Source organism: Xyrauchen texanus, chromosome 33, assembly GCF_025860055.1.
Source record: "Xyrauchen texanus isolate HMW12.3.18 chromosome 33, RBS_HiC_50CHRs, whole genome shotgun sequence".
In the NCBI taxonomy this organism is placed as follows: domain Eukaryota; kingdom Metazoa; phylum Chordata; class Actinopteri; order Cypriniformes; family Catostomidae; genus Xyrauchen; species Xyrauchen texanus.
The window spans coordinates 26893364-26911990 of NC_068308.1; the positions used below are offsets into that span (position 1 = coordinate 26893364).

The 18627-nt window shown below is 42.4% G+C and overlaps 1 protein-coding gene across 2 annotated transcripts in view; it reads right to left on the minus strand.

Moving 5' to 3' along the window:
- Window positions 1–18627, minus strand: part of nrg3b (neuregulin 3b) — a 235179-nt gene that overhangs the window by 146804 nt on the left and 69748 nt on the right. The window lies entirely within an intron of this gene.

An 18627-nucleotide genomic window follows, 5' to 3' on the forward strand; every position in this document is an offset into this window, starting at 1 on the left:
GAGAACTTATATATACAAAGGACTAGTCCATTAAACACTTACAGGGGACCCCACAATCATCACTTAAGACAATTACAAAAAAATAAAGTAATTAACTCCAAAATTATCAATAAAGAGGTCATAAAATAACCTACTCAAATAATTATAATAAACAAAATGTAAAATAGAATAATAAACAAAACTAACATAATCAATCATACACCCCTTTTGCTAATCAACAAAATGGATTAACCCAACAGCATAAAATGGCAGCCACTGACGCCAGCCCTTCCTTTAATGGAATGGACCTCCACCGGAACTCTGCGTCCCAGGCAGCACCAAACCTCCACTTCCCACATGCAGGTAACTTAAACTCAAAAGAAATCAACATTAACACAATATACCAATGACAACTGGATAGTGTGCACCCAACCCAGTCATGTATGATAAAAGTGTAAATAATAAATAAAGTGAATGTAATGAACCAAATCTGTGTCTGTCATTATTATGAAATGTATATAAAGTGGTCTGTAACAAAATATTGAATAATGCAATGTACTAAAAGGTAACCAAAATAATATAAACAAACAAAAGGAAAAAAATTTGTTTTTGCATGGGTTAGTTACCGCCTTGCTGTGGGGCCACGTTGTCGGCCATCACAAGGTGAAACTCGAAAAATTAGAATATCGTGCAATAGTTCATTAATTTCAGTAATTCAACTTAAAAGGTGAAACTAATATATTATATAGACTCATTACAAGCAAAGTAAGATATTTCAAGCCTTTATTTGATATAATTTTGATGATTATGGCTTACAGCTTATGAAAACCCCAAATTCAGAATCTCAGAAAATTAGAATATTACATGAAATCAATAAAAAAAAAGGATTTTAAATACAGAAATGTCGGCCCTCTGAAAAGTATAATCACGCATATGTACTCAGTACTTGGTTTGGGCCCCTTTTGCATTAATTACTGCCTCAATGTAGCGTGGCATGGATGCTATCAGCCTGTGGCACTGCTGAGGTGTTATGGAAGACCAAGATGCTTCAATAGCGGCCTTCAGCTCTTCTGCATTGTTTGGTCTCATGTCTCATCTTTCTCTTGGCAATGCCCCATAGATTCTCTATGGGGTTCAGGTCAGGCGAGTTTGCTGGCCAATCAAGCACAGTAATACCATGGTCATTGAACCAGGTTTTGGTACTTTTGGCAGTGTGGGCAGGTGCCAAGTCCTGCTGGAAAATGAAGTCAGCATCTCCATAAAGCTTGTCTGCTGAAGGAAGCATGAAGTGCTCTAAAATGTCCCGGTAGACGGCTGCGTTGACTCTGGACTTAATAAAGCACAGTGGACCAACACCAGCCGATGACATGGCTCCCCAAACCAAAACAGACTGTGGAAACTTCACACTGGACTTCAAGCATCTTGGATTGTGTGCCTCTCCATTCTTCCTCCAGACTCTGGGACCTTGGTTTCCAAATGAGATGCAAAATTTGCTCTCATCAGAAAAGAGGACTTTGGACCACTGAGCAACAGACCAGTTCTTTTTTCTTTAGCCCAGGTAAGACGTTTGACATTTGAAGCCCATGTCCAGGACCCGTCTGTGTGTGGTGGCTCTTGATGCAGTAACTCCAGCCTCAGTCCACTCCTTGTGAAACTCCCCACACATTTGAATGGCCTTTTCCTGACAATCCTCTCCAGGCTACGGTCATCCCTGCTGCTTGTGCACCTTTTTCTTCAACACTTTTCCCTTCCACTTAACTTTCTATTAATGTGCTTTGATACAGCACTTTGAGAACATCCAACTTCTTTTGCAATTACCTTTTGAGGCTTTCCCTCCTTGTGGAGGGTGTCAATGATGGTTTTCTGCACAACTGTCAGGTCAGCAGTCTTCCCCATGATTGTGAATTCAACTGAACCAGACTGAGAGACCATTTAAAGGCTCAGGAACCCTTTGCAGGTGTTTAGCTGATTACAGTGTGACACTTTGAGCCTACCTTTTCACAATATTCTAATTTTCTGAGATTCTGAATTTGGGGTTTTCATAAGCTGTAAGCCATAATCATCAAAATTATATCAAATAAAGGCTTGAAATATCTTACTTTGCTTGTAATGAGTCTATATAATATATTAGTTTCACCTTTTAAGTTGAATTACTGAAATTAATGAACTTTTGCACGATATTCTAATTTTTCGAATTTCACCTGTATAGTCAGGACATTAAAATGTGAAAAACTACTATTACAATAAAAAAAAAAAAAATTGTTAAACTACTTCAAAGAGTTCTTATAAAAAAAAATCCTCAACGTGCAGCAATGACAGCTTTGCAGATCCTTGGAATTCTAGTTTTCAGTTTGTCCAGATACTCAGGTGACATTTCACCCTACACTTCCTGTAGCACTTGCCATAAATGTGGCTGTCTTGTCTTCTCATGCACCTTATAGTCTAGTTTCACAAAAGCTCAAAGGGGTTAAGATCCATAACACTCTTTTCCAATATCTGTTGTCCAATGTCTGTGTTTCTTTGCCCACTCTAACCTTTTCTTTTTGATTTTCTGTTTCAAAAGTGACTTTTTCTTTGCAATTCTTCCCATAAGGCCTGCACCCTTGACTCTTATCTTTACTTTTGTACATGAAACTGGAGTTGAGCGGGTATAAGTCAATGAAGCTGTCAGCTGAGGACATGTGAGGCATTTATTTCTCAAACTAGAGACTCTGATGTACTTATCCTCTTGTTTAGTTGTACATCTGGCCTTCCACAACTCTTTCTGTCCTTGTTTGAGCCAGTTATCCCTTGTCTTTGAAGACTGTAGTGTACACATTTGTATGAAAGCTTAATTTTTTTGGCTATCAAGCATTGTATAGCCTTCATTCCTCAAAACATTGATTGACTGATGAGTTTCCAGAGAGAGACGTTTCTTTTTTGCCATTTTTTTATTTACCTAATATTGACATGAAAGTCTATTGCATACTGTGGCAAATCAAAAACAAAGACATGGGGAATGGCACACCACCCCCACTACCTCCGCCACGCGTGTGAATGGCAGAAATATGTTGATAGGTACGGTACTTTGTAATTCCGAACCTAGTCTGGTTTGAATGCAGCACTGCATTCATGCCAGACAGTTAACTTTCTGCTGAAATACTATTACCGAAGCATTTAAAATCAAATGATAATGAGCAAAACGGTTCGGCTTAAAACTGACTTGGCAGGTACAGAGCAGGATTAACACAAATATATAAAGAGGCCTTTAAAAGCTTGAATTATTTTCTAGTAAAATACGGAATAAAAAATATATCTAATTTCCTGCTAAAATCTCCTGCGAAGGATGGTGACATGTATGATGGTGGAATCATACAGAGCAGTAGATAAAGGATTTACTGCTGCCAAAAGAATGGTGTGATGTCACGATCAGCCGAAGGACCCCAATGTCTCTGCAGGTGATCCCTGGAGATCTTCTACATACTCTTTGATGATATATCCAAAGAAAGATCTTTATCTCCTCTCCAGCGTAGCACTCATAGTTGATGGTAGGACTGCTACGTTAGCTGAATTATTAGGCTCCCTTTATAAGGGCTCTGGTTATAGCTGTCTGTAATAACATTCTATCTCTAAACTAATGCTGTCTAGCTTGTCTATGAAGTCTTTTGATAACATTATCCCTTCCATGATAGGGTCGTCAGTTGCAGTTTATATGTTGCATTTAGCGGCAGCATGGGTAAATCGGTGACACCATTGATATGTTAACACTAGGCCTAGTAGTCATCAAACGCTGATGACGTTTCCTTTGGTGTGTTTGTGGATAGGGATTCCTGTATCTTGAACGAAACTCGGCCAGCTCCCAACCTCTAGGAAAAGGGACTTTCTGGGTCTGAAGTTCGAGATGAGATCAGTGTTATGACCTGACTTGAAAATCAACAAGATAAAAAAGCCCTCTTTACACCTCAAATTAACATCCGTAGGGGCTTCTCCAAATTGTATAATCAGATGTTTTCCATTTAAAACCGTACCTAACAAACAAAGCCTTTTGTTAAGTGCAATGCTATAGTGCTATAAGTGCTATAAGCCTTTGTTTAAGTGCATTGGTTGATTAATAGACGAATAGGCGGTACTTGCTTGTTTTCCAGGACGCCTTTGTTTACAATACAAATGCAATGCTTCAAATACTCTGACGTGGTCTGATGACCAAGTGAAAATGGGCCATACCCTGCCGAAAAAAAATGGCTAAGTTGGATTGCAGGTCTTAGATTGTTGAGCTGGTCTCCCAACCCTTTCCAAACTGGCCTTCAGATGGTCTATCTGGTCTAACAGCCTAGCCAAGCTGGTCTTTTTTAAAACGGTTAAGATCAGTAAACTAGCTTAAATGGGTTTAAAGCTTAAAAATGTTTTTAGCATGGTAAAGAGTACAAGACAATCATTAGTCAGACACCTCAGCACTGACAGTCAGAGATACTGACACCGATGACCTGGGAACAAGAACAAAGTGACAGCCACACTGACATAGATTTGCCTCCAGTCACAGAGGAGTCTGAACCGTAATGGATCAGGCAGTTCTAACATGTTCCAAGTCAAAGACACCTTCAGTGGCCAGACTGGATAGGTTCGAGACCAGTGAACAAGTGGTAACACAGGGCAAAGTGACACAGCGTGTGCTGGCAGACAAATGTCAGGGGTTGAGTTTGTAGTCAAAGACTGTTGCAGAATCAGAGATGGAACCACATAAGTGACCAATTCAGAATGATCTACCCTGCTAAAAATAAAAAAAATAAAAACCCTGTATGGGTTGCTGGTGTACTGCTGTCCCCACCAGGCTTCTTAACTAGCTTATTAACCAGAATGCCTATGCTAGTCCACCAGCTAGAGCAGCACCAAACCAACACTAACCAGCAAAAAAAAAAAGAATATACAAATTGCATGTTGGTTAAGCTGGTCTTCCTAGCAGTATATATAAGCAGCAACTCAGTGGGCCAGACAAATAGCACTCAACATGGGAGAATGGACTCAAAATTGGTTCCAAAAATTTTATGTTAGCATGTTGCTGAGCTAAGGATTAGCCTGTCAAGGACAAAACATGGCAACTTTGAAACCAATTGCACACACAGAAATATTGGGTAAAATAGCTTTTTTTCGATTAATTAATAAATTAAAAAAATATTTATAATCAACTTTTCTTGCCTCATCTGCCATCTTGGACTTAATTTTTCAGTGAGTTTGTCATATTCTAGGATAGCATATGTAATGCTGACTTAAAATATAGCCAAAACAAGGAACATTTGGAACAGCTGTCACTTTGAATTAGATTTTGGGATAAAATTACTGTTAGTGTTAACAGAAGTGCCTCTGTAGACAGGTCCCAGATCAGCAAAAACAGCTGTTTGAGCCACAGAATAGCAGTGCTTACTAGGCTGGATTACTTTGCATCCCAAAGGTGCAGATTTGAGGCTTTTGTATGAGAATAAACCAAATCCTCACCGGATTTTCAGGACAAAACACGTACTTATCTTTTTCCCAACTTGTAAATTCCTCTTGCAGTGCACAGCAGAAGAAACAACCTGCTGCGATGCCGAAAAGAGCAACGTTGCTTAATCATACTATAAGTCCTTCTAAAATAGCTCTCCCATACAGATACTGTAAGTAAACCAAAAGTTTTTGGAATTTAAAAAAAAGCACTGATTAGAAATTGTATTCCTTTCTTCAAGTGGCCAATATATTCTATTTATTAAAGAAAAAAACAAGATAAATGAAGTCTGACTTGATAAAAGCCTGGTCTACTGGCTTACAGTCTTCAGGCTTGATACATTTTAATGTTTTTCACAGTTATCCTGCAACAACATCCTTTAGACCTTCCGTTCAGTTTGTAATTTGTTCGGCATGAAATTATATGCAAATTATTTTTTGGAAACTTCAACAGTTTTCATTAGTCTTAGTCATAAACGTTCTGTTTTTTTTTTAGTCTAGTTCACCTTGAGTTTTGAAAAAAACCCATAGACTTCTCTTAACACAAAGCAGGTCTGCTGGGAAATGTCATTCAGGTTGATTCAACAAAAAACTCACAAAAACACAAAAAGAGTTAATTTTGGTCTCTCATAACCGCTCAAAAGTTGTGCTCCCTATCCATCAGGGAAACACTACTCCTAAGTAGTCATTGAATGAAAATGTCATTAATTTATATGTAATATACACCCATCATTACTTTTTCTTAACCAAAATTTATTGTGAATGCGATTTTTCAGTCAAGTGTCTTGAACTGTGTGCATGCTTTATTTTAAAATGTTTAATACAAAGCTAAAGTAAATTGGCCCCTAATTCAGAAATGTAAGCTACACTTAAAATGTATACATTTCGTTGTATTGGATAATATCAAACCAAAGGGTATCTGAGCTATTTTTGCAATGACGTTTAACCAACTCGAGGTGATTTTTAGAGGATATTTGAAATCTGATAACTAAAAGTTGTTCAAATAATTTTTTTATTAATTTTGAACAGTATAACTATACTTTTATAATTTAAAACCTAATAAACATATTTTTTTGTGTATTATTTAGCATGAAAAGTGTGCTTGTTCTATCTGTCCTTAAAATAAATGCACTTTGGTTTAATATTTTTTTATCCAATGCAATGGTATTCATACATCTTTAAGTTTGGCTTAGGTATCCATCTCTTTGGTGCCACTTTATCTTCTTTACAGTACATCAGCAACCTGATACAGTTCACATAAAATAATCCAAACCATTATTGTACCATTGGCACAAACTGTGGGCCGCCTCCTCTCTGGGTAAGAAAAAATTAAGAAAAGTATTTTATAGCTCTCTAGTATTACGCATGTTTATGCATGTATTTTAAAAGGTGAAGGGGTGTAAAAGCTGTCTGTCTCTGTGATTCTGACATTTACATCTTAGCTCAGAGGTTCCTTTCTTAAAAGTACTTTCTTGGACTCAGTAGGGGGTGAAAATAATTCCTATCCAACCACAATATTCACGTTCTTGCAAAGTCAAAAAGTTAATATTCTGATAAACTATGGATTTTGTCAAAACATCTGACATTGTTCTGACAGTTGTGCTAGTTGTATAATCAAATTCAGCTGAGACTACTTGATTTCACTGAAAAACACTGCCAATAGTTACAAAACTGCTCAATCAATGGCATGTCCCAATCATAAGGTATCTAGTGGATGGTCTGGCTGTCTTTTTGATCTAATACCTCTGTTGGTATGCATTTTGTGTGACAACTGGTATTCAAGGCCCTGATATGAGTGTATTTGTTTCTTTTGTAACACCACTGTAAACTGTGATTACAGCCTCAGGCAAAGCGCCAATCAAGCCAAGTGCTCCCAGACTGCAACCAGAAACTATCTCAGCCAATCAACTTTGGCTGCTATTTGGTACACAGATGTATCAGGAGGAGAAACTGCGCTTACTGCAAGGGTTGCTATTTTAGGCTACGAAGGGAAAATAGTCAAAAAAAATTAAAATTAGAGGAAAAAACAGGATTAAATTTCATTGTGTGGAGAGAAGACTGAAAAGAGATCATGAGTGACTTGGGGGAGAGGAGTGAGAGAAACAGGGAAGGGAAGGGAAGGGAAGGGAAGGGAAGGGAAGGGAAGGGAAGGGAAGGGAGAGAGAGAGAGAGAGAGAGAGAGAGAGAGAGAGAGAGAGAGAGAGAGAGAGAGAGACACGAAAGACACGAAAGACAGAAATAGGGAAAGATAAGAGAGGAATCACAGAGTGAGAGGGAGAGATAAGGAGAGAGAGGGAGTAAAAGATACATATTTTGCTGAATCTCTCGCTAGACCTTTGGGTGAAAAATTACAAGCAGTCCCTGCCGGGCAGAAGTGACTTCTTAATCACTTTAATAAACTATGGAGAATGTGATTGCACAGTTAGAAAGTCTGTCTGAGTGTTAATGAGAAAACGAGAATTTAACAGAGTCAGTTTGAAACACCTAAACACATTAGGGTAAACCTGAAATCACTAATTTAGGGTCTCTTTAATAACAGAAAAAAACAACCTTGCTAGCATCCCCTTATCTTCACCTACAATAGACAGGGTAGACGCTATATTCAATTTTAAGCAAATTAAAACTAGGCTGAGAGGTACAGTTTAGAATCACAGTCTCATGAATGGGTTGCATTGTTGTATACCTTAATGCTGATCATTCAACCAACACAATATTAAGACAATTTCAATAGTTTAGTTGTGAAAAAATGATGTGATCCCAAAAGTGATAATCCTGTCATTATTTATTCATGCTTATGTTGTTCCAAAGCAGTATAACTTTCTTTCTTGCATGAAACTAGGGCTGGACGATATAGCAAAAAAAAAAAAAAAAATCTAAATTTTTTCACTCAAACTTAAGGACGTTTCACGATTAGATTTTTATTTTAAATGTACTAATCTATAAAATAACTCCAACATGATTCAAATAAAATGTTCTTTATAAGAATGCAAGGAAACCTGGTTAGAGAAATCCAAGTTCTTTTCATTATAGAAAACATAAGTGAGCAAGAAAAATACTCAAAAACTAAAGTGAACCACAAAGGAAGTTGGCAAAATAGTGTAAATGTAAAATAAAATAAAATCAATTAACCCAATTTATTTATTTAAAATAACCCAGATGTGCAAAAATAATAGTATAAAATAAGGAAACTGCAAAATACATCTTAGCCAATGTAGGTCATTTGATCTGAACCAAGTCTATCTCGAAAAATCTATTTTAGTTTATCTAGAATGCACTCACTGTATATCAAACAATTTTTATGTTTAATTATAAACCCTTGCAGATAGTGTAGACAAGGTTTTATTTTTTTCAGTGTAGATCGGGAAAAAGCAAATAAAAAAACCTCTGTATAACCTGCAGACTTTGACCTCTAAAAAACGGTATAGTTTTTACAGTATTAAGGCTGCACGATTGATTATATTAAGATTGAATATTCAATATGGCCTTGTGTGATAACTAAACAGCAAAAGTCTACATTTTTAAATCTGATAATCTGTATTCACCACTTCATTCAGTGCTGTGTGAGCAGCAAAATATGATTTATCATTACGATTCAACTTGCAAGTTTTTTAAAATGATCACTTCCCAAATATTGGCTATAGATGCAGTACACTTGAAACACATCACAGAACAAAGCAATAATAAGCGATCTATCTGAATCATCATGGTAGAATAAGGAGCAGTTGATGATTGATTCTTCCATATATAGCCTATCCATACGATTTGATACAAAGCACCCGTAAAGCTTTATTAAGGATATCTAAAGAAAAAAGGAGACGTTCATCAACATGCACACAACGCTGAGGCCAGTTATGGTCTTATTAAGCTGGTATATACATATATGATGGACAAAGTTGAGCTACAATCACACTGTACATTTACAATGCAAATATTACCTGTGTCTTTCACATCAGTCTCCATGTTGCTCACCTATGTTAAGTCAATTTGGAGCATACACACATGAGCAGCTGATCAGATTGGAGGCAGCATCAAGACAAGCGCTATGAAAATGTATCTCTTCTTTATTCAACCTTCATTGGATTTACAACGTATCTAAATGTAGAATATTTTTATTGAAAAAAATCGAAAATATTTGTATGCAAATCCTCGATTCCTTGAAAAAAATTAATAAAATTGTGTTAAAACGTAAATTCGAAATTAACAGATTAAATACCGGCTGAATGTTTAAACTGCTTCCAAGCTGTCTCTTCCCCGTTCACTTTCATTGTATGAAAAAGAGCAGATTAGACATTCTGGTAAACATCTCTTTTTGTGTTCTATGGAAGGAAGAAAGTTATAAGGGTTTGAAACAGAATAATGTGAGTAAATGATAAAAAAAGACAGTACAACATACTGATTTGGCTGTACATCTATTCCTCACAGCCCTGTTTTCATTGGAAAAGGTCTATTCTCTCTGCTTTCAGGCAGACTGAAGGGCATTTGTGATGGAGCATCCAAAGCTTATTTTTGGATTGAGTCATTGGGGTGACACTTGTCACATCCCAGCCTAGACCTTCTAAAAGGTCAGTCCTAGAACATGTTTCAGGAACATTTTTCTAACAGCAGGGGAATGAGGCAAGCTATGTAATGCAGAGTCAGGTCCTCTCTAAAGCTGCACATAATATAGGTACAACTAAATTCCACAGAGACAGATGAATGGAGCACAAAGGCATGCAAAAAAATCCCCATGTTTTCCCCTGCATGTGCTTGTATGATTGGTGCACTCAATCGGATATAAATTGCTATATATACATTGTGTTGATCTTCAGTATCCCTGCATGATCGTGTCTGCCCTCCCTCTGTCTCTTTTGGTTCCTCTACAGATGTGTTTCTCCATCTTTCTTAGCAACCCCTTTTTATAGTTTGCTTCTGTGCTTAATTCCCTTTATTTAGTCACACGTTAAATAGAACCCCCATCAACACTGAATAAGTACATACTGAATAGAGATATGAAGACCAGCTGGCAAGGATGGTCCATTTTTACCTCTCTCTTCAGAGGATGGAAGTAGGGTCCAAAACTAACACTCTGCAAGTGCCAAATGTGAGTAAAAAGTTGCTTTGGCGATTAAATACAATTTTATTTCTTTCCAGTTGGCTGGTACTTTATTGGGAACTGCAACATAACAAAACATAAAACATACAATTTCATGGTCCGTAAGAAATATTCAAAGGGATAATTTACCCAAAAATTAAGATTCTACGGTCATTTACTCACTCTATTGTTCCAAACCTATATCAATTTCTTTCTTCTGAGGAACACAAAAGGAGACGTTTGAATGGCTATCTTTGATAAAATGTTAGCATCAGTCTCAATTTCATGGCATATTTTTTCCATACAATAAAAGTGAATGGTGACTGTCATCTCCTTTTGCATTCCACGGAAGAATGATGACAGAAGATGATCTTTTAAAGCCAGAATTTTCTGTCACCAGCCAGTGACACGTGTGACAAAAAGTAAAATATAACTTTTGTCTGGCAGGAACTCACTCTATTATTCAGGAAGGTCTCCCATACTAATTTTACAAGGCCTTCGTACCATTTCAGTTAAGGGATCCATGTTCTGAGGTCGAGACACGATGTTTGGGCAGGAAGTCGGTGGTAGGTTAAAGGCCTGTGGGCAGGATGGGAGAGACAAAGAAGTAGGGGGTAGGGTGGGGTGGAGGGTTAAAAATGAAAGTGAAAATGAATCCTGCCAGCCTGCCAGAGCCAGAGTTGGAAGGTGAGAGGCCCTTAATCCATTTCACACGGCACCTCTGTCTGCCCTTGCGCGCTCTACACCGGGTTTGAAAATAGAAGGTGACAGACTGTGAGCAAGAGCAGGCTTAGGATGAGGCTAATCGGCCAGCCCTTCCAGTTCAAGATCCTCCATCTCCCATAAGGCCAGGAACAGGCCCAGGCCTCCACCAGGAGACAGACAGATTTATATATATGTACTGTATGTTCACATACTAACACACTCGCACTCACACTGCAGATGCAAAGCAGCAGGTGGCTGATGACTTATAGGCAGATCTGGCAGCCTGGCTCTGTTCTCCAATGCGCTAGTTAGTCATGTGAAACTCCAGCTCAATCAGGAGAATATGCTGAATGCAGAAACAATCATCATTAATCACTGCTATGCCAGCTCAGGGTGAATTTGCAATTAGCGTTTAGGCACTGGTTTTCATGCCACCAATATCCCAGCATACCATGTTTGTCTTCTCCTTTATACATCTTGAGGGTAAGAGCAGTTGCAGAAGTGCATGGGTGTTTATTTACAATGGCTGCTGGTGGCGGAGTGCGCATGGTGGACGCGTGGTCCTCCAGGATCTGTGCCAGCACTTTGTAAACTCATTTGGCTTCCAATGGTGAAATTAATGATGCAGAGCCAAGTTATGAAACTGTCAATCAACCTAAGCCAAATTAAAACAACGCTGACTTTGTGGGTTTTTAACAAGTATCTAATAAATAACACACTCAACGTGCCATAAAACAATATACCATTACTTATAATAAACCATAAACATTCATAGCTTTCTTATTCATTTGAAATAAACTGCAATTGAGCAGAACGGTTTATGAAGATTGGCGTGCGCTGGCTTTCCGCAACTCTATTGTTGTTGTCAGTGGTGGAGGTGAAAATGGCAAGAGGAAGGTTTGCTGAGCTGAGTAGAGGTACACTGACTCTGTTTGGTGCAGAATGGCATAATGTACTGTACTGTGACCAATTTAGTGTTCTGGATTGTGTCATTCTTTGTGAGCGACACAGTGACTATTCAGACCTCAGGACACCAATAGGCATTCCAGTCTGGTCTCTCTTTATCTTTTAGTGTAAACTATCACTGACATGAATGGCATCGCAAGTAGGGCTGAACAATTAATCAAAATAAAATCAAAATCGAGATATGACCCAGTGTGATTTTCAAACCGAGATGGTTGCAATTTAACTAAATAAATAAATAGTCTTAACGCACTGCCCGCTGTGCTGTGCCTATGTGTACGACTGTTTTGTGTTAGTTCTTTCTTAAATATATGTATGTAAACGGGATCATAGTATTACACATGTGGTTTCAGAGTGGTTCTGTGCTCCATACACACAAACTATATTTATCTGGTACCCTAAGTGACAGATATGCTCTGAGTTCAGTTAGGTGTGCTAGCGTGCACTGAGCATTAAAGCATCCCAGATTTACTTTAATTGTGCATGTGCGTAATTTCACATACCTCTACTTTTGGCCGCTACAATTTACTATACACATTTCAAATAATCCCATAAGAGTAGGTTTTTGTTGACAGCAAGGTAGATGAGAGCATTTTACTGCAATAAAAGGCTGTTGTCAACTCAACTTCAAACAACATAAAATTCCATCACTTCAGTTTTCAAAATAAAAGCTTCTACCAAAATAAAGGCTTGAAGAACAGTATTTCCGGTTGGCAGTAAAGCATGGGCAAAACATTGTTTAATTATGGTTCCCCTTCTGTCGCTCTCTCCACGTTGTGTCGGAGAAGCGACACTAGGGGTCTCTCTTGAGCGCCGATATCCACCTCTGATCTATGAAAAAAGGCCAATGAGAGTTGGCAGCCAGTATTTGCATGTCCCGCCCCCGGACATACGGGTATTTAAGCGGCGCAAATACGGGAGTTCATTCTGAAAATTTCTTCGGAGCCGATGGTCTGTCTGCAGTTTGCTGCGAGTTACACACCACTATTACGTTCCTGTTTCCTCTGACGATCTGCATGCTGTTGGATTTGACAGCGCACAACAGCGGCTTTCTCCTACTTTGCACGGCGTGCATTGTTGCCCCTGAGCGCTTCGACAGTGCAGACACACACACATACTGTGTATTAAGAGTTATTTCCCTTAAAAGAGTGAATTTCTCTAAAAGAGCAAAACACAGCGGCGTTGAACGTCCTTTTCAGGACGCGTCTTTTTCAAGATGCCCTTCCGCCCCTGTGTTGTTCCTGGATGCGGTAGAGTGCTCTCCGCTTCAGACGGCCACAGGCGCTGTCTCGTGTGTTTGGGCTGCGATCACACTGAGGCGGCGTTTGTGGATGGCTCATATTCTCACTGTGAGAACATGACCATGACCACGTTGCGGTCGCGGCTTGCTTTCAACAGAGAGCAAGCCACCCCAGCTGCACCCTGCATTGCTCCTTCCCACGGGATTGAGGACGATGCGGTTGGCGCTGGGGGCGATTTGGGGGCGGCAGCGGGTGCAGTTTCGCCGGGTAGCCCCCCGCGAACCTCCCATTCCCCGACACGCTCGCTGGTCCCCGTCTACGCTCGCGGCGATAGCGGCTCGCCTCACGGCCCAGCTGTCTATCCTCCCGAGCCCGAAGCAGATGAGCTCGCCGCTGCATCGGAGAGTGTGATGTCTGATGCCGAGGACTCCCCTGGACTGCCGCCTTCAGGCCAGCAGGCCCAGGCTGAGGCCGACGCTCAGATGTCTGACATGCTTTGCCAGGCCGCCGTGAGCGTGGGGTTGGATTGGAACCCTCCATCCTCCCCACAGCCATCACGGTTGGATGACTGGTTCCTGGGGGCAGCGCGCCGTTCGCGGCCACGCATCCCCCCGGTCCCGTTTTTCCCGGAGGTGCATGACGAGCTGACGTCTACGTGGAGAGCCCCGCTTTCCGCTCGTCTAGGTGCCACCCGCTCCACTCTCACCACCCTCGACGGCGGAGAGCGCCACTGATACGGGGAAATCGCGACCCTCTTAGCCAAGGGCGCGGTAGACCCTCTTAGCCAAGGGTCGCGGTCCCAACCGAAATGAGGAAGGGTTTCTACAGCCCTTACTTCATTGTACCCAAGAAAGGCGGCGGCTTACGACCAATCCTGGACCTGCGAGTTTTCAATCGGGCCTTGTTAAAACTCCCATTCAAAATGCTCACGCAGAGAAATATTCTGGCTGGTGTTCAGCATCTAGATTGGTTCGCAGCGGTAGACCTGAAGGACGCGTACTTCCACGTCTCAATTCTGCCGCGACACCGACCATTCTTACGGTTCGCGTTAGACGGCCAGGCGTTTCAGTACAAAGTCCTCCCCTTCGGCCTGTCTCTGTCCCCTCACGTCTTCACGAAGGTCGCAGAGGCGGCCCTTGCCCCGCTACGTGTAGCCAGCATCCGCATTCTCAACTACCTCAATGACTGGCTCATCCTAGCACACTCTCGAGAGTTACTATGCACACACAGAGACCAGGTGCTCCGGCACCTCAGCCGCTTGGGGCTTCAGGTCAACTGGGAAAAGAGCAAGCTCACTCCGGTTCAGAGCATCTCTTTTCTCGGGTTGGAGTTAGACTCAGTCTCGATGACAGCACGTCTCACGAGCGAGCGTGCTCAGTCGGTGCTGGACTGCCTCGCTTCCTTCAAGCCAGGCACAGTGGTCCCTCTAAAACTTTTCCAGAGGCTCCTGGGGCATATGGCGTCCTCCGCGGCGGTCGCGCCGCTGGGGTTGATGCATATGAGACCACTCCAGCACTGGCTCCAGACTCGAGTCCAGAGACAAGCATGGCACCACGGCATGCATCTGGTAAGGATCACCCCCGCCTGCCTCAAAACACTCCGACCCTGGACAGACCTCTGCTTTTTACAGGCAGGAGTGCCCCTGCAGCAGGTGTCCCGATGCGTTTTGGTCACAACCGACGCCTCCCGGTCCGGGTGGGGTGCCGTGTGCAGCGGGCACGCAGCAGCGGGGCATTGAAAGGGGGCCCCGCTGCGTTGGCACATCAACTGCCTGGAGTTGCTGACCATCCTTCTTGCTCTCAGGAAGTTCCTCCCATTAGTTCGGGACAAACACGTCCTCGTGAGATCGGACAGCACCACGGTGGTGGCGTACATAAATCGCCAAGGCGGCGTACGCTCCTGCCACATGTCACAACTCGCCCGCCGTCTCCTCCTATGGAGCCAGCAGTGACTCAAGCCCACTCCGAGTCGGGACCCTGGTCGATTCCTCCCCAGCCCTCCGGGTCCGCGGTTCAGCGGAGGAACTCACCGACCCAAGCCACTGCGGGTACCCTGATGGCTACCCTGTACTGGTATAGGTGCTCCACAGGTAAGGCCTCCTGCTCGGACTCCCCCTGTGTGTAATTCCACGGTTCTGTCCCCTTACGAGCGGACCCCCGTGTCTCCCTTAGGCAGTTACAGCTGCCCCGGTCGCCGTGCTGTAGCAACTTCCCCCTTTTGAGGCTGGATCTACCACCGCACCATACTTTCCACACGAGTCCTAAGACGGCCGTGTGACGTGTCTACCACTTTTCCTCCCCAAGAAAAAGGGCAGGTGTGGTCTCCGCAGGGTCTGGGTAAGACCCCCTTCCCTATATGCGTGTAAGGGCCCCGGCCGTGATTGCTCTATGCGAGAAACATAGAGAGAAAAGAGGCCCAGCCAGGCTGGCCCGTTCCCATGTTGGCAAACATCGCCTTGTTCCCCTCTCAGGGTAACTAGAAGGATCCCGATGTTCGTATGGGGCATTGGGGAAGGGTACGTGCAACCAGGTACAGATGATGCGAGGCACTGGATGAATCCCTGCCCGCCTCTGTATCAGTCCACGTACACGGTTCAGCACATGGCAAGATTGGAATGGGTCCCCTAGTGTCGCTTCTCCGACACAACGTGGAGGGAGCGACAGAAGGGGAACGTTTGGTTACGTATGTAACCTCCGTTCCCCGAGGGAGGGAACGACACGTTGTGTCTTTCCTCCGCCATGTCGCTGAACCGAGCCACTGTTGTGGCCGGACCATTTCCTGCTCCTCAGAAAAATCCTGAATGAACTCCCATATTTGCGCCGCTTAAATACCCATATGTCCGGGGGCGGGACATGCAAATACTGGCTGCCAACTCTCATTGGCCTTTTTTCATAGATCAGAGGTGGATATCGGCGCTCAAGAAAGACCCCCTAGTGCTTCTCCGACACAACGTGTCGTTCCCTCCCTCGGGGAACAGAGGTTACATACGTAACAAAACGTTATCATATCACGGTTCAAATCGCAATTTTTTATTTTCTTTTAATCGCAATTCGATTTTTTGTAATCACAAGTACAGTCACTTCAATATGTTTCAGAACTATCTTACTAACTATCCTACTAGGGTTCAGGGGAGGCACAGTGGGCCCTGTCATTCTGATTTCCCCGCAAAAATGTAATCTAGAGGCCATCTGATAGATACCAGCAACAAATGCTCCAATATCACTGTTAGCTCAGCTCATAAAAACAGCACCGTGTAATCTTTGTGATTACCTCGCACTGAATAATGCAATCCAGCACTTCCCCACTAAAGAGATAATGATACCTAAACCATTCCAGTGTTGTTATTATGAAGATGGATTGGATTCTCGAGTGGTAGATAGAAAATATCTGTTGCCATGGAGAGCAACTTTGTGATGTTTACATTTACATTTATGCATTTGGCAGACACTTTTATCCAAAGCGACTTACAGTGCAATTATTACAGGGACAATCCCCCCAGAACAACCTGGAGTTAAGTGCCTTGCTCAAGGACACAATGTTGGTGGCTGTGGGGTTAGAACCAATGACCTTCTGATTAACGCCCCTGTGCTTTAGCCACTACGCCACCACCACTGAGACCAAAGATAGCCAGAAATGAAGATTTGATGCAAAGTCAGTGAAGGACGTTGCCAAAAATAAGATGTTTTAAGGCATGATTTATACAGTGATGGAGTGGGAAATCACTGTTGGCAAGGAAGCAACTGCGAAACATTGTGAATAATAAGGATACCATTATGTTTCACTTTTATCTATTTTAGTGAAAATAACACAGAGTAGTGGGTGACGAAGATAAAGTGGAACAGCGTGAGTTTTCACAAACCTAAATTAGGAAAAAGACATGCTGAAACGAATGCTAATAGCAACCAGTACAGTGTACAATTCCAGTGAGCACAGCTCCATTGATTATTATGAGAGCGATCGAGTTTTACATGTGTACACACGCTTGTGTCCCGTGTACACGTGGGGTAATTTTTTATTTAAAACAATAATAAAACTGAACATACTGAAAAAGGAGAAGGGGCTCCTAACCGATCGCCTGAAGCGGTCAGGGCCACTGCCAAGGGCGGAGGAGTCCCCTACCAGCCGCTGAAACGTGGCGGGGAGGGGCTCGCTGCCGACCACCTGGAGTGGTAGAACCACTGCCAGGGGCGGGGGAGACCCTTTCTGTTCCCCAAGAATGCAGCTGGCATTCCGTCTGCCAGGGGCTGGAGGACTGCTTCCGAGCCGCCCGTAGAGGCTAGGCTGTCGTCCGTTAGAGGGTGGAGGAGTGGCCGAGGAACAAGCTGTTACAAACACTGTTACAGGAAGTACCCCCCATTTTTATTATTTCTGTTTCCCTCCACATGTCCCCTCCCTCATCCAGGTAGACGGGGATGACCTGCCGGCAGATGGGACTTCGGGCACGCCCTCCCCCAGGGAAAGAGGGGGGTGGGGATGTACGTCATGCCGGGGGCTCCCCTGCCTGAGAGAACGAGGGAGGAATGTGGCAGGGCGGAGGGCGGGGTTAACCCCGGGTATGATTCTACACACCCGGTCCCTTATCAGGCTAATCAAGCCTCCGAGAGGGATAAAGGCTGACTGCGGAGGATTGTGCGGGGGAGAGAGATCGTTTACGGACATGCCCGTCATGTGTGTGATTGTGTCTTTTGTTTCAGTTTATAATTAAAATATTATTTATATTGTCAAGCCGGTTCTTGCCTCCTTTCCATTCAACTACGTTACAAGCATTCTACTGTTAAAACTCATGTATTATTTGAGCTGTACATTTGGGATTTAAACATGCATATTGTTTATATCTTGTGGCTATACTTTTGAAACAGCGAGTATTTTAATGTTTACGGATAAGCCCCATTCACTTCCAGTGTAAGATTTTAGCTTTTTTTAAAGAAAAGCGTGGGCAAGTCATAATATATTTTTGTGGTAATCAGTAATATACCACAAATGCCAAATTCGCTTAACTTGTATTGAACCCAGAATATTTTTTTAATGGTGCTCAGTGAATACAGCTAAAACTGCTTCTGACAAGCACTGTGAGTTTGGGATGAGGAAGATGCCGTGTGTTTTCCATGGAGACCGCCAGCAGCTCAGGGGGATCTGTGTATACTTGGCTGTTTGACAACTGTCAGCACCTCCGTCTGAGATCACACTGCCAGAATGGCAAAAATCAGAGGCTGG